General features: G+C 43.1%; 1 protein-coding gene and 1 long non-coding RNA gene across 3 annotated transcripts in view; one reads left to right on the top strand and one right to left on the bottom strand.

Annotated features, from left to right (window-relative positions):
* The window catches only part of actc1a (actin alpha cardiac muscle 1a), a 98761-nt gene that overhangs the window by 18142 nt on the left and 65405 nt on the right, over positions 1-15214 (bottom strand). The gene's annotated exons all lie outside the window — the stretch shown is intronic.
* LOC142896062 (uncharacterized) overlaps positions 4-15214 on the top strand; it is a 41155-nt gene continuing 25944 nt past the window's right edge. The window contains exons 1-2 of one of the 2 annotated variants that reach the window (XR_012928295.1): positions 4-120; positions 544-732. This is a non-coding gene — a long non-coding RNA (uncharacterized LOC142896062). The remainder of the gene's footprint in view (positions 121-543; positions 733-15214) is intronic. The other variant, XR_012928294.1, reaches the window with a different exon arrangement.

Below are 15214 nucleotides of genomic sequence, written 5' to 3'. Positions count from 1 at the left end.
CAGCTAGCTTGCGTTGTCAGGTTCTATGAAATCTGCCTTTGGCTAGCAGAAAACCAAACCCACCTGTCCAGTCGTGAGGTCGTTAACACAACGAACTCACGGCGGCTGAAGGAGGACAAGGTAATCGCCTGCAATTTATGATATATAAGAAAAAAAAAAAAAACAAAACGTTTTTCTGTGGAATATTCTCAAAAACAATTGCCACAATATGTTTACATTCATTTTCAATTAGTAGTTTGCTTCGTAATCTTTTTTGTTGGCGTCTGATATGAAACGACGACGACGCACGGTTCGTTGGACAAACTTCTATAAACTCGCATAACATTCTTTTGGTGGACTTATTAAAGCTTTGTTGACAAGTCGTCTTTTATTTGTGAGTTTTGACAGTGCTCCGCGAGCTTAGTTTCCTACCCTTAATTGTGAAGGCGAGGTTATTTATTTTGAATACTCCGGAAATTGAGACACGCTCGACTATCCTACATTCAGGTAATGTCGTGTATAGGTGGCTCTGTCAGTGCCTATCGTGTTCCTCTTTGCACAAAGGAACCCAAATCAATCCTGCTGAGGGTTTAAGAACCTTCTATGGTCCTTTCTGGCTCTCCTGGAGTAACTGCCTGTCCCGTGTCTCCCCTCCACGCTCCTGTGACAGTGCTAGGAGTTCTTTGCAACGACGCCCATTGACGTGCCAACCTGGAGGAGTTTGACTACCTGTGCAACCTCTGCAGCGTCAAGGTACTGCACCACTCCATTAGTTTTAGTCATTGTTGCCCCTCTAGTTCACCTGTCGTTTATTTCATTAACAACAAAACAGCTGAAACTGATTATCAACCCCCTTCTGCTAATGAACCGACCAGATCAACATCCCCAGTGTTTGACAAATAGGTTGCTATACTAATATGTATTGATGTTTTGTACGTGTACAATGCACCAAAATGATGATTACAAAAAATAACATCATTAATTGTTATTGCTGCACAGCACCATTGCAACAAAAAAGCTGATGTTTGTTGTTGTTTGAACGAACAGCAATACTAACTAAAATAATATTAAGTAATGTTTTAATGTAGCACTGCAACAAAGATACCATACATAACTTCGTCCTGCCACTATGGTACCATTCAAGTCTTTAGATGATGCAGCAGTCAGATTTAACCTGCAGCAGCAACATCAACATCAGCACCCATCCATTCTTTATTTTCAATTACTACTTCTCCTGCACTCAGGGTTTAAGTCGTACTGGAACCAATCCCAGCAGTCCAATCCAAGTCATCAGTTTCTGACTCTTTTTACACACACTTACAGCTTAAAATTTGTTCAAAAATATACTGCTAGTTACAGCCAGAGGTGGCTGTCTTCCCATTACACTCGCGACTAGCAGATCCTGTGACTCAACTCCAAAACAAATATGCAAGGCCCAATCCTGCTAGAAGTATGCTAATAAAAACTATAAACCCTATGGTACAAGTGTGCATTTGTGCCTGCGTGCATGTGTTTGCGTGTCCACTTTTGTGAGCATGCTTCTGGTATCACAGCAGCCCACAGTTCACCGCACAAACCTCGCCAGGTAAGAAATAATAATCAGCAGCACCACATGGTGGAAACACTCCTTCCAATCTTCTCATGAGCTCATAAAAGCAGCCGTGCGATCGGCCCCTCACATTTTTACGGCTCACTCAAGAGCCCAATTGACATGTTTATTTAGCTCGCCGGGGTCGAGCCCCTCACAGCACCGCCGAGCACCGTCATTTCTCGCGACAGTTGCCAAGTACCCCAGATTTTGCGTCTGAGATGGATTCTGACGTGTGAGGCACATATGCTGACTCTTCTCCCCAGCTTTCCTGAGGGGTTGTGACCCTTGTATGGATTTAAAAAAAAAAAAAAAATCAGCCTGATGTATCAAGAGACACACTGTCTCTGGTCCCTGCAGTAAATGACACAGTCTTCTTTACGTAATATGTAATAAAGTCTTCACTGTCAAATACAGAAATTGATTGAGGCATTGAAATTATGTATTTGTTTCAGTACAGTATAACTATGTGAAAATACGATGGCCCATGATAATTTTGAAGTAACGGCTACATTTAAAGTCATTGTGTGTGAGGGGGGAGGGGGGTGTAGGTGTGTGTGTGGGAGGTGAGGACCATGGTGGTCTCAGTGAGCCGCATAGTTGTATTTACTGGGCATCGAGTCACATTAACCTCTACCACACACGCGCACACACACACACACGCACGCACACGCACGATGGAAATAGCATTTATCAGCCCCAAGGTGGTCACCCCAACATCTGCTGGTTGCAAATACAGAAGGACCACACACACACACACACACACACACACACACACACACACACACACACACACACACACACACACAACCTTCTCTTTTGAACGCACATTCGCAACTTTCCTTGTTATCGCTCAAGGTGATTAGTCACAACTATCACAACAAGCATCTGATACGCAAATTAGACCACTATGTGTTCCGATTCAATGGAGGCTTGTACTTAAGCAGTCTTCTTCATCATGCTGTATGCATTTTGACACCATGTGACCAAACAACGACGCAAGTGTTTATTCAGTCAGAGGAGACAAAGACATCCAAAACGAGAGGCAAAAGCCAACAACGAAAAAGAAAGTCATTGGGGTCATATATGAGAAACACGGGTGCAACACATGAGAGTAATAACAAGAGGCAGGAAAACTAAAACAGGAAGTAAATGCAGAGACAACACAAGTGAAAATGAGACCATCAACGTCTGGGGCACATGACCAGTTATTGAGGCAGTGACATCATTAGTTTGAGGTGAAAATCAATCTCTTCATTTGACTTCAATGCTGTACTATCATGACATAATATCACCGTTTCACGAGCGTTTTACATTTTACATAAATTTCCCCTTGAAAGCCAAATATGACAACTTTCTGTCCGTTGTGTCTATGTACACTGGCATAGACGACTCTCCCAGTCTGTGTTTGCTTTTGTTGGACAATAAGTCTGACACTGCAGCAGAACATGGCGCGTCTGTTAGTTTGTGCGGTTCTTGCTAAGAGATATGCTTCGCCGTGCGTGTAGACCGGTCACCCACAAAGAGGCCAAGAGGTCGAACGTCATTTGTTTTAAATACTGTGGGGTTCTTTTTTTTTTCCCCCTTTAAACAATAGTGACATTTTGAAAGTGTGTAACAAAATCACCACTTCCTTTCTGGAATATGTTGTGCACAGCCTTACTGATGTCTGAGGTATTGTTGCAAATTAAACACGACCATCACTTCTTGTTTGTGTGAGGAATTGTCACAAATGATATAAAATAACCTTTGGTTGGCTTTAAGGAGCAATGTTAAGATGTCAATCATTTAATGTGATTTAAAAAAAAACACAACAAAATAAAACTAGCCAAAGAAAATTTAACCCAGAAACCCTTGTGTCATACATCAACAGGAGCAACACAGGACTAACCACTTACAAAAACAAACAAACAAAAAAACAAAAAAACCCTACTTATTCATTGTGTCTCCAAACTGTACTTGGTCCTTGAAACCCTGTTAAATTATTTAAATCTTTGCTGAAACAAAAGGAAAAAGGAAAATCCAGGCTTCAGTCAAAAAAAGCTGTCTCAACTACAACAAGAACCTCCTGATAAAACAGTCGCATTTCAATGGCAGTGGTGACTCTCCAAGCGGATCCTCTTGGGTCCATGGAATTCTTCACATTTTCTCAAGAGTACTTGAGTTCCAAGATTAGATGAAAGCCTTATTTAGACCAAGCGGCTAACACATAGCAGGTGAACCCCTCCAGAGAATTTCAACAAGACGACTTGCGCCACTTTGTACATGTGCGGTCCTGCTGTTTGGTCCCAGAGCTGTTTGTGTTTGTGCTTCCATCGGCATGGAAGTTGCGCAAAACATGCTCCGTTGTGTAACCTTATTGCCCCACAATTAAGTTAGAGAAAAATACGACTTATTATGATTGGACCTGTCTCAAATGTCTGTTTTCTGACTTGCTGATGGTGAATTCCCCGATTGAAAACTGGTAATTCAACGAAAAAGAGGGGAAAAAACCCTCCTATTTCTTTGTATTTATCAGGATAGGTGTGACACTCGAGCGAACACTCATTTACTACATCTTCCTGACAGCACTCTGAAGTTTCTGCGGGTCACCTAGAGTCCAAACGTGTTGGCCAACATTGCGTTTAATCCTCCTGGAACATTGGCTGGCGCAGAGGAAGTGTCAGCGGGTCTTCTCGTGACTTCTCGGCGGGATCCAGGCCCTCTCAATCAATCACAGCTACAACAATTTGAATGGCTTCCAGTTGCTAATGGGAGCCAGGTCTCGAAAGGCATCATCTGACACAGGCAATGATTCTAAAAGACTGGAGAGGCAATGTTTGGATTGCGAACGGGAATATTGTGGAGCAAATGTGATCAGTGACGAAACTCAGAAAACATGACGTGCAGAAGGAAGGAACGAGGGTTAGCGAAGCCTTTGCGTACAGTAGACTGAAGAGAAATCCATGGAAGTTAGTCATTTTGGATTTTAATGTAAAGCCCATGACTATTGAGTGTTTTACCTCTTTGGTCATGCATAGCACCAGTATTATTCAGATCTCTGAAGCAATGTCACTTGATATTAATTCCACCTAATCTGCCTAAAAAGCTATGTTATATCCTGGATAAATACTAGCATGCAATGTGCACCTGGCCATTGGGAAATGATCCGGAGCACATTGCTTGAGAACTGGACCGCTGAGTTTTCTTTTCAGAAACCTTTCACATCCATCTTTCCAAGCTCCAGTGGAAAGTTTTTTTTCATCCTGAACACACTGTGGTTCCACCAACCAGTCATATTCCCTGAAGTTGCGATTTGACTACGGCTTGCTGCATTGAAAGTGTGTGTTAAGATAAGGAAGGAAAACAGGACGTCACTATGAGCTAACTGCCGAAAAGACGTTAGCATGGATGCTGCAGCAGCAGCGAGCACGCTATCGCACTACGCTAATGTGCCGGCAAAGTTTCGTTGGGTGGGGGGTTGATTTATGACTGGCTTCACGCGGGCTGGATGTGGCCCGGTAGTTTGCCCATGCCTGGTCTAGTTCGTGTCCGTAATGAAAGTATCAACTGCTCTGAAAACATGTTATCCAATCAGCTCTATTGACGACTGCATGTGGCTCTCAGAAAAATGAGGAGATGGCTTGAAAGAATAGTTTGCCGCTTCAATAGATGGTATAAGTCCTGATCCAGGATGTAATCCTTCTTGTTTACTTTGAGGGGCGTAGAATGTACAAAGTGAGCGTGCGCGAATACGTGTAGTCCGGCCATACCATAATAAACAATCCAATAATTACCCCTGATTACTAAGAGGAACTCTCTGAATTGTATAAACCTGCAGTTATATGGTTGTTATTGGGCCATTTGAGGCTATGCCACATAAACAGCCTTCCCATCATAAGCCACTCCACATGGAAATCATTATACATTCGTGTGGGATCGTCTATAGAGAGCGACACCTATCTGTCTGCTGCAAAATGCATTGTCTTCTGTGAAATTAAAGCTCCGCCTCTGTAATCTTGCAATATTCTAGCAGCAGGTTATAATTTTATGAATTGGCTCCTCAAGCTCTGTCTGCAGCCTTCAATTACGGGGTCAAGGAGTTCGTTAAAATCCGTGATACCACAACTGTTTCATTTGATGGTGGCAATGTATGGCTTTATGGTGCAAATTTTACTCAGCTGACATAATAACAGTTCCCCTGCCCCAAGGGCCGTTGAGGATCGCAGACTTTCACATATTTTGCACCACTCTTAAGCCACATGAACTCTGGATCAAGGTCTAGTTTTTCTTCACAATTACAACCGACTCAAAGATCTCAAGATTAGATATATGCCTTCCAATTAAAGTATTTTCTAATGAATAAAGAGGAGAAAATGCTGTCTATCAATCTAATTGTTGTCTGACAGTTAAGTGCAAGCAGGTTTACTTTTCTGAATATTTCGTTCACTCCTCATGCAAAAGAAACCTAAAACACCCACTAAGCGCATGCACATGTGTGCCTGCTAATGCTTACGTGTAGCGTGTGTGTAGGAAGGGCAGAGTTACAGTAGGGAGAAACACAGATGTACAGAGCCTGGTTGCATAAGACAAGGGAGTTGACCGACACCCCCTGTCCCCGCCCACCTTAACTGGGAGCTGCCGCGCTACTCTCTCAGCCCAGGCCCTGCTTCCCTTGGCTGAGAGAAAGAGCAGAGCGACGGGTTTCCATTCGAGGCAGCTGCACCTTTGTTATTCCGCATGCAAACAGGGAGAATGGGGGACTTTACACTGCACCCCGTTCTAACAACACAGGATGAGGGTTAACCGAGGGTCTGACTGCACAGTGCGTCCAGGGTCATGTGTGGTTTGTTTAGTCGTTGAGTCAGCTGAACTGAAACGCCACACGTTTTGCCCTGGTGCCGTGTTGTTGACTGTCGTAATGGCGTGGGGCTGTCTGTTTCTGCTCATTTCTTACTGCATTGGGACGGCTTTAAACAATTTGCTATCCAAAAAAGTGTCGATACATATTCAGAAAACTGGATATTTAACTTAATTTTTACAGGTTATTGCAAAAAAATACAGTTTTATCTTCTTATGGATGGTACACAAAGTGTTTGTGGAGGTGATTGAAGAAATGTTAGGATAATATTTGCGTAATGTGTGAGCTTTAACAATTCAGTGCAATTAAAAGTGAAATTTAGCACTAGCATAGCCTGAAACCTTTGCCTCAGATGTAAGCTAATATATACAATGGGCACTGAGGAGTAAATTTGCTATATTTAATTTCTGTTTTCTTCTTTTTTTCCTGTCCTTTTGTTGCAAAACCAGCGTCATATGATTATGTACTTGCGCACTTGGGCACAGACTCTGACCGAGAACACGAAAATTGTGATTAACTGTCCTTTTTGTGCCGTTTGGAAAGGTAATAAACAATACGAAGCGTAGCTGTCAGGGAGGAAACATTGGAATTAGGGATCAAGACGAGTGCGTGCTAGATGGTGTAGAACTTCAACAAATCCAAAAGGCAAAACCATGATGGTTTGCAGGAAAACACATGAAAGGATCTGGTACCAGCACAGTTGTTTTTGGCGAAATATGACCTCACACACAATGGGTTTTTCAATGTTAAATGTTTAGACAAAGGCCTTGTTTTTGTTAGGATTTCAATTTGGGGAAGGTGGTGCGATGTGCGTGGAAACTTTTGCCTTTACAAGTTGTGTTGAGACAGAAGAGACGGGACCGGAGTTACTGTTTCTATCCAGTATCCAAGTGACTGGTTTTAAATGATGAGAAACGTTAACGGGTCGTCCCCCTGGTTACCGCAGCTGTCCACCATGTGGGCTCCGCCGCGGCTCCAACACTGTTTGGCCTGTTTTCTCTCAAACAAGAAAAGAGTTGAGAGAGGGGGTGGGGGCTAAACGACCAAACCACCGCCGCAGATGGGCCGTCATAGTTCGCAAAACACAACATCTTTGGGGAATAAACCTATTTGCGGAATGTCCACGGAGAAGATGAGAATTGTAAAATTGGAACCAAAAAAACGTCTCTTTATTGTATATGTGTCTCGCTGCCGTGTGATTTATGCTTCTGAGATAGTGCTCATGATTTCTAGCCTAGTCCCCTGGGACGAGGCGTCTTATTGGAGTCCGCTTAATTGAAGTAAGTACTGTTCCTGTGAAGGTCGCCGGTGCCAACGTGAGACACGCAGGGCCGTTGCACAAACCTTTGTTTTAAAATCAGGCAAAGTAGATCTGTCAGTGATCCAGCCGGTGACTTTTGGACCGATCTCTCGCCCTCATTTAGCCGCAGAATCTAATCCAAACTCTGGACACATGGTTGTAATAACACAGGAGCCCATTCTTCCTTCCCTCACTCCGCAAACCCAACACACATATCTCACTTTAATGTAGTTTCTGTGTGAAATGTTAGATTACTTGCTGGAAAAACTCGACCCCGGAGTCTCTCGAGTTGGCTGTTTTGCAGGTGTGTCATGTTTTATTTAATGGTGGGAGCGCTGGGGATCGGGAGTTCAACTTGGTCGGCTCTCTAGTATTAAAGTTGCATGTGTATACATCTCTTAGCTCCCGTGTGTGTTGAAAATATCTCGCTAACATGTATTCAGTATATTCCATAAGCCCATAGCTCATCTGTGCAGCTGTAACACATACAAACCTGCCCTTGAAAGCCGCAGACTTGTGCTGTGTCTCAATTCAGGGTCTGCACCCTTCAGACCGAGTGTCCTCCGTCTGAAGGAAGCGTTCTTCGAGTACCCAGCCTAGAAGGACGGACCAAACCCCGCCTCCCCGGTAACCACTCGGGACGGTCTAGCCTTCGGCGTATTTCCTCGTTTCGTCACCGCCGGTCCCTCCGGCTGGCCAACCCCGGAAGTGACGTTTTTATAGCATCAAGCTAACCATTGGTTCGCCATCTAACGATGCCGTTGGATGATCAAATAAGTAAAATCCTACGTTAAAAACTGGATACTTTATGTGAAACTTCAATATTCTTTGCCAGTACATGCCACTAATTTCAGCTGACTTCCCAGGATCCTACGATGCTTTGCAGCAGCACGCAAAGCATCATGGGATACATAAGTATGCGAAGGATAGTAGCGGTGCATCCTTGGAATCGGCTAAAACAAGTGCGTATTTCCAAGTATGCATTTTGAGCGTCCTAAGCACCCTTGGGAATTGGGACAAGCCTTCGCGCAGTGCTATGACGCAACTTCCTTTCAAAATGCGTACTTCAAGGATGCAGACCCTGAATTGAGACATAGCATAAGATGAAGAAGGAATACAGGAAGTGCTAGCTGTTGCCGCAGTGCTACAGTCGTTTTTGCAGTAAAAGAAGTAGAAAATGGAATTTGAACGCTTTCCTCTCAGAAACACTGGTTTTTGCATTGGTCCAGCCAAGTATTGGCTTGGTTAAACATGAACGCGCATAGTGGCAAAACAGATGAATGGGAGAGATAATTCAAAAAGGATTGAGGAAACATTCCATGTGATCTGCCAGGTCATAGACCTCAGTGGTGGGAGAGAATAGTTGGACAGCCCACGCACGAGTGACATATTGAAATAAGAATCACTCTGAAGTCTTGGACGCCTTTTATTTAAGTACAGTCAACCACAACCCACAATGCTCCCTTTTGCAAGTGCGCTGGGCAGGAAGATTATGTGAACCCCCCCGGCACACATCCAGTTCACGCATAAGAAACAACAACAAACAAAAATGACATCTGTCAGTCTGATGCAGCCAAGGCTTTTGAAAGACAGAAAAGCTTTCAAAAAATATTTCTTGATCACCTAAAATTCTAAGGGTGTCTTTAAACTTTCTTCCACGACTCTATCGCTACTGTGCGGGTGAAACGAATTACACCTCGTGGAGTCAAAAGCGGCTTGAATGCAAAGTAACAGTGGTGCCTCCTGCACACTAAGCCAGCGGCTGTGATGATGTCTGCTTTAAATGAAAATCTCCACGTCTCGGATTCCGGATCAGAAGGCTTTCGTAAGAGCAAAAGTTCATACATTATAGAAATCAAATCTGAGACCCCTGTTGCCACATTGTTAACAAAACAAACGCTTTGGCTTTAAAGTCAAAAAAGCCAATTTAGTCCCCGTTTGAAAGTGGCCTCTCACTGAGTAAGGTTTTTTATTTAGCGTTTCTGACAAATGGCCAATTATGTGCTATTGTGTGTTTAACGAAACTCTGATCAGCTCACACATCCCAACGCCATTCGTTCAGAGGTTTTACTTGCCAATTGGCTGTAATACATAGAGATCATTATTTTGTTTATTTCATGGACTGTGTTTCTCCACTAACACAAACATTTCTACAACCAGAATGGTGATTAGTGAATATAAAACCTGACTTTCGGCCTGAGTTTAAACTAAATTGGGCACTGTGGCATAAACACAGTATGACCTCCCAACTGTGGGTCACCGTGTGGTTTGCCAAAGTCCACATTTAACTGCCACTCACATTAGTGTCTCCTGGTAGTCGGCAAGGAACCTGGTGAACTACGCAACTCATTATCACTCCGCTGGTATTACAGTTTTGTTCGATTTTGAGATAGTTACTTCAAGGTGGAGAAAGACAATGTTAACAGTCCAAGCTCATATATCGAATGGCTCTTGTCTCTTTTCTTCTCCTCTGGGCTGCCCCCCAGATTGGTGGTCACAGCCAATCATCTGGCTCCATCTAACCCTCTGCATCCTTTTTCTCTGACACCAACTGACTTCATGTCCTCTTTCACTACATCCATCTATTCCCAGGCCTCCTGCCTGCCAGTTCCAACCTCGGCATCCTTTCACCGATATATTCCCTGTCACTCCTCTGTACATGTCCAAACCATCTCAGTCTGGCCTCTCTGATGAACTCATTCCTGATCCTGACCATCCTGGCCACTCACAAAGAGAAGCTCAACATTTTAACCCTTCTTCGCCTCTTTTTGCTCTCACTGTACACCACAACGTCATCTGCAAACATCTGCAAAGTCCATGGAGATTCCTGTCAGCCTGATGGAGACTTTCATTTTGCCTGAAAATGGAAAAAGCACAGCACTCCAAAATCATAAGAAAAAGCTTTGATGCAGACTTCCTTTCACCTCTTGGCTAACACAGCCAACAGAAATAGTCTCAGGCTGGCTTTCCAGGCCCTTTTTCCAAGTCAGTGTCCTGAAACTAAAATGAGAGAACAGTAACGCCAGTGTTCACCTGCACTGTCAGCTCTAACAACGCGTTTCTTCATTGCGCACCCTATTCATTGGTGTTGTTTGGAAACAGCTCCACCACCAAAATCCCAACTATCCCCAACTTTGACAATTCCCTCAGAGGCAGGGAAGCTTTATTTATTCATTCATTGTCATAGTTACATGCTGTCTCGCCGCACTTCGCAACAGGTGTGATGCCCGTGCTTTCTCTAATACGCGCGCACAGCGGTTACCTGAGCCAGAGGAAAAGGCCAAGTATATTTTCACAGCTGTCCATGTAATGAGCTCTTAGGGGGCCCGTCAGGTTTATGGTTAGCTAACGTCTCAAATTGTGTGTGTGTGTGCGTACGTGTGTACGTGTTAGCAGTGTGTCTAAAGTGTGGTGTGTTTGGATCCAGGTTAGGTAACGTCTCCCTGTGCCACCAGAAGTAATGTCGTAATGACTGAAATTACAACAACTCAGCCTGCTGAATTTTAGGGACAACGTGTCAAGGGAGAGCAGTATTTACTTTCACATGTATTTTGTTTTATTATTATTATTATAATTATATCAGCTCAGCATATTTTAATCTTAAACTTGACAGAAGAGCTGAGAAGGAAATTAATTTGCATGAAAATCTTCACCCTGGCACCAAAAAGAGGTCAAGGATCAATTACCGGTGCTGTTGATCTTCATAAAAATGTCAACGTCTTGCTGAGCATAATTGGAACTTGTCCATCAAAGTTATATGACCTCACCCACAACGTTTTGTGAGCTGTGAATTTTTTTTCATACTTTTCTGTCACTGGCAGTTTCTTTTTTTAAAAGTTTAAAAAACAATTACATGAGACCGCGCAGCAGCTTTCCAGTCTATTTACCAACCTGCACTTTGCTTTCTTTTGATCCAATTACATTCAAGCCCCATCTCCTGTGCCGGCTGTGACATCAGACAGAAAAAAGAACGGAACAATATTTTGCTTTTTTGGCAGTAAACATGAAGTGCTTCTCAAAGCTGAAAAGTGCAGGAAAGTATGCAATCAGTGCAACTGTTTTATTCCCTCAATTTCACTATGAAACATTAGTGTTCATATTTTGAATAAATGTTTCCTTCCTCTTTTTAATGCCCCTCGACCCATTAAACCCTATTTAATTTGACAACAGGGCCTTGAGGTATATGGCTGCCCCATAGTGACCTCGGCCTCCGTTCTGGTCTCTTAATTATAATCACAGCGGAGACACATCATCGGAAGCTGTGTTTTGGTTTCCCTGTCCGCCCTACATATGTCTTCCTCCTTGTCTTATCTTCCTGTCGGCTCTGTCCAAGGCAGAAAGAGTAAATTATGCTCATTCATTGCAGATTGAATGTTTTTTGTGGCTGGAATCCAAAACGGACACTGCATACCTTGAAACGCCCAACGGTAAAGGTTGAAAAGAAAACAAATAAAGCATTGTCTTTTTATTTACCGTCATAAATCATAGAATGGTTTAGGACTCTTCTGCTTGTGCCAAAAAAAAAATAATGCTTTGCACTTGAGCTCTTCTCATCCCCCTTCCCTCAAGTAACAGACATTACATGAACAAAAGAAGATGTTGTTTGATGATTAAAGCATTTAATGCTGCAAGCGTGAGAATGTGTTTGACATGCTAACATGAGCTGAAATGATGCTGATATACCTCGAAATTCGCAGGGTCGCTTTCTCTTACCAGAACTGTTACCGTGTCTCCAAGGGTACCACTATCATTGACAACCTTGCCTTCACCACATGACACATTTTGTTTTATTATATTAACCCAAAGAGAATTACTAAACTGAACCACTTGTGCATGATAGCAGAGTACTACGTCCAGTGTCGTAGCTAACGTTAGCATTAATTTAATTGGAACACGTTTCTTGCCATTTGCATGTGTTTTCTGAAGTTGTTTCCAAGTATTTCTGACGTATTTGCCAACTGTATGGGGCAGTTGCTTCCCTCTATTTACAACCGTGGCAAGGCAACTGCTCTGATGGTTTTGGAGATTTGCGTGCACTAACGTGCACACTTTGCCGGTCTGCCTTTGTAAACGGCCCTGCGATGAACTGGCGACTTGTCCAGGGTGTCCCCCTGCCTTCGCCCTAAAACAGCTGGGATAGGCTCCAGCAGACCCCCGTGACCCTGAGCTCGGGACTAAGCGGGTATGGAAAATGAATGAATGAATGAATGAATGAATGCCTTTGTAAACGAGAGGATCCAATGGGCTGTGTGTTTTGTACTACCTTATATTTCATAATGATAAAAAGAAAATGTGTTTTGCTTCCTACAAACATGCATACTATGAGGAGGAGGAGTTGTGTGTGAAAACAATCTGGAGTGAATAACACATCCGAGCAGGATCCTTTGTTTCACTCGGATCCAGGCAGTGATCTCACACTGGCCATGTGAACGGGTGACATCAGCTTACTGAGTCAGCAGTAAGGACCGGGCCCCACGGGGCTTGTTAGGTGGCAAACAATTACTACATTATAATACATCTTACATCAGTCATGCAATCCGTGTTGTGTAGTTTGGAACTCGTTTGGAGAACTGGAGGGAGGTATTACATCTCGGTTATTAATGAACTGCGGGAAAATAAACATGAGGTAAGTTATGAAGTTAAGAACCGCAGGTCTGCTGCTGCCGGTGGAAGTCAGGTGAGAAAATGTGCGAGTGAATGACCGAGAGGAAAATAGCCCACCGGGGAGAGGCGGGGTTGGCCAGGGTTCCACACAATACATGTGACTCTGGGGTCTATTCTGGCTCGGCCTGCGGTTTTTCACACCGACTCTAGCACATCATCCCCTCCTCTGCCACTTCACTCACAGCACAGGTCTGCTTTCTGTCTCTGGGGTCCACCCTGGAGTCTAAACAGGGAGGTGTGTGCAGCCTGACACCTGATGAAGCCCGCTCAATAAACCTAAAGCCAAATGGTAAAAACACTCGTGCGGTTCTGAGCAGTGCGCTGTAGATGCTCCAGATTTAATGCTGCCTTCTGGTTTTTACCCTTACAAAGACATATTGAAAATTACATTAAGCATGAGTGGGGGAACCAAAACTAGCATGTGATTACAATTTCCGAGAATGGGGTTCATTTTTATGGGACAGGACTTAAAACTCGCGCAAGAGGCAACGGTAACTACGCCGAACTAGGCAACGTGAAATAACGCAAATGTGTAATGTTTTTGTTCACATTGTTTAGCTCATTGAGTGTAATGGAGCCCACTCCTCTGTAAATGCTGGATATAATGTATACTTTTGCAATGTCAAATAAACAAATTCATACAAGTCATACAAGAAAATCATCCAAATTTAGGATTGCAGGACAGAGAATAATTAATGTCGCCACTTCCTACGTAGCTACATATCATAGAACCACGTCTCCCTCCCTCCGTCTCTTTCCCATCATGCCCGTTTTCTTCCGTTTGTGGGTGTATGGGTAGACATTTGTTATACTGTGCCCTGCAAACTTGTCCGCCCACGATTTAGCGACAGTACCGCAGATTTATGGTTCCACATGTGGGAATGGTTTAGATGAGCAGAAGTCTGCAGGAGGTCTCCCCAAACAAAGCAGAAAAATACTACTGGTCAGATCCACTGGCTCACGCCCTCGCTGAGAAGAGCATTCCGGTCTTTTACATCTTTGTACATACACATGTATGACACGTCTCACTTTTTTTTAAATTTTTTTTTTATTTTACATGTTTATTAGAAACAAATCTGGGCTGTTGTACTTTCTCCTACGTTTTCTTTCTCTAAGAAAAAAAACAAGCAAGCAATTTGGATGACATGATCCATAAGTCTTGTGGACTGCGGAATCTGGGCGGATTCTCAAAGGAAGTTTTTGTTGGAGATCAGGTTCCTGCCCTCTCCCAGGGCATGTCATGTTCTGGAAGAGAGAGAGATAGAAAAGGGAAAGGAGGGGAAATATGATTCAGGAAGACAGAGGAACAGCTGTGTGCAAAGACCTAAGCAGAAAATAATATGTTGACGTTTGACGACGATTGAATCACACTTTAATTTAAATACATACAACTTGGGTGAATGTACTTCTTTTAAAGAAGAAAATTGTGTAACTTTTTTTTATTACAAAAAATTTCAGATATCACAAGATTGAAACAAGACTTAATGGTCTCAAGCTGTAATCAAAGTGTATTTATGTAAACATAAAGTGTATGTACTTTTTATATACATGTTTTTCTAGCTGTGTTTATTATCCTTTTCAACTTTTGAACATGCTCACCCTTAATTTCAACTTTGAACTGCGAAATGTGCCTAATAAAATCTCAGGATAAATCCGGGCAATCAAATTACTTCAACTCAGCAAACCTCAAAAATCCGACGGGAGAGTAGCTGACATGTGTTTTGAGTTAATGGACACTCCCTTTCCCACTCAAGGCAACAATAGCACTCTGCTCTCAAAGTACAGTGCGGTGTGGAACACTGGAAAGAATGAGGCTGTTCATAAAAGCTTTAATGAAGTTCTA

This window comes from Nelusetta ayraudi, unplaced genomic scaffold (assembly GCF_046127955.1).
Source record: "Nelusetta ayraudi isolate G7.1 ecotype Tasmania unplaced genomic scaffold, CSIRO-AGI_Nayr_v1 ptg000052l, whole genome shotgun sequence".
Taxonomy (NCBI): domain Eukaryota; kingdom Metazoa; phylum Chordata; class Actinopteri; order Tetraodontiformes; family Monacanthidae; genus Nelusetta; species Nelusetta ayraudi.
Note: the sequence above shows the minus strand (reverse complement) of the source record. Positions and strands in the feature narration are given on the sequence as shown.